This window comes from Dendroctonus ponderosae, unplaced genomic scaffold, assembly GCF_020466585.1.
Source record: "Dendroctonus ponderosae isolate FM_Combo_2020 unplaced genomic scaffold, Dpon_F_20191213v2 Dpon_F_20191213_11, whole genome shotgun sequence".
Taxonomy (NCBI): Eukaryota; Metazoa; Arthropoda; class Insecta; order Coleoptera; family Curculionidae; genus Dendroctonus; species Dendroctonus ponderosae.
This window is the reverse complement of record NW_026017213.1, coordinates 341,802-343,580: the sequence shown is the minus strand read 5'-3', so window position 1 is coordinate 343,580 and position 1,779 is coordinate 341,802. Positions and strand designations below refer to the sequence as shown.

The 1,779-nt window shown below is 33.0% G+C and overlaps 1 long non-coding RNA gene across 1 annotated transcript in view; it reads right to left on the bottom strand.

Moving 5' to 3' along the window:
* The window catches only part of LOC109540404, a 17,285-nt gene extending 16,185 nt beyond the window's left edge, over positions 1-1,100 (bottom strand). Inside the window, exon 1 of the long non-coding RNA XR_002172188.2 lies at positions 934-1,100. This is a non-coding gene — a long non-coding RNA (uncharacterized LOC109540404). The remainder of the gene's footprint in view (positions 1-933) is intronic.
* Positions 1,101-1,779: the final 679 nt, after the last annotated feature.

Sequence of the window (1,779 nt, the reverse complement as noted above, 5' to 3'; positions counted from 1 at the left end):
CAAAATTATTAATTAACATTACCTTTATTAATTTAAACAATGAGATTAAGTCAAAGTCACATAACTGACAATTTGTACAAACGAATTATCAGAGCGAATTTTGATATATTATATTATCCTACTATTGATATACAATTTATTAACATACCCTTTTTTAGGTTCATTTAGGTTCTTTTGATAACGATAGCAGAAAATAGCTATCGAAACGTCAAGGTAATTTTTCAAATTAATTTCTCTACTAATTGGAATTTTCTCTTACAGCTTGAGCCTAAGTGTGTCGCAGGATACCCTCTTGGTAATAGTTCTTGATTACTTTTTGATAAATAATTTGTTCTTATTGCGAAATAGGAGCACTATTTATCAATCTGTAATAAAAGACGTGAGGAAATTCTGTCTTTTTTAAAGACAAAAATTTTTGAGGCGAAATACCCAAAAAGAAGTTTGTAAAAAATAAATCCGCCTCAACAATATAGAACTTATATAATGTTGTATTATAATATAATTTCAAATTTGTCAAAAACGGTTAGACAGGTATAAGATATTACACATGAAATAAATTTAGAATGGAATTAAAAAATGTAATAATATATCAGGTCTTCCATTTAAAATAGCAAGTTGATACCTACATCCGCTATAACCGGAGGTGTGGCCATCTTGAAAATATGTTAGATCGCTTACCCTCAATGACTTGGGCAAACTGTCTTTCAAATTTCACATTTCTTCCATTTACAGTTTGCCAGATATCGATCGCGGTGGTTCCCGGTGGGACACCCTGTATAAAACCCTATTAAATTACAAAAACAAAACAAATGGAATCTCGCAGGTTATAAACGACGCCATGACCGAAAATAATGATGCCAGATATTTAGGTGTAATCTCATTGCTCAACAAATCGGGCCATTCAAACCTGTTAGATACTCGTATTCTACTTACTGTATCTGACGATCGCTCTACACTTTTCTTCTAGTTGCACTATTATTGGGACACTAGAATTCTCAGTAACAACATGAATCAATTAGTAATGAAGAAAGAATTGGAAACAGTAATTCATATCTTGGACGATCGATGATCGATGACATGTCACTCATTTCACATTTGACATTGGACCATAGACATACTATCAAAGATGGACGAGCCGACTTGCTGACCTGGATCTACCGAGCGGCTTTAGAGAATTTATCCTTGTGTTATAGGCAACCTGTTAAACATTCAGTCCTGTGCTATATCATAAATGCTATTTTTAACGGCCTCACGTTATGACAACTTAACAGTTCAGGATAACATTTTCGATAACGCAGCAGCACAACCAAGGTGTGCACTATCTCCGAGTTAACGTACATCGCTGACCAATCAGTTACAGGGTTTATAACTCCTCCCTTCTTATAAACGAACTTACAGTGGGTTTAAAGTTTTATATAATTATTTCGGGAGTTTCACCTTTTTGGCAATTGGCATCTGGCAATTGGTTCTATTTAATCTAAATTTATTATACTTTTTATATAAGATGGTTAATACAATTATTAAGAATATAAAGTATAACAATATTGTCCAAAAACTGGAATTTTGGAAATATGATGAATGTCATTTAATTTTTGGTTATTCACATCAAGAGCATTTTGGATTTGTCTAACATCTTCAAATCGTATTTCGCTTAATTGAATGTTGTCGAATTTAAGCGGTATTCAGCCCTGTGCTGTATTGTAAATGCTATTTTTAACGGCCACACGTTATGGCGACTTAACAGTTCAGGATAATATTTTCGATAACGCAGCAACACAA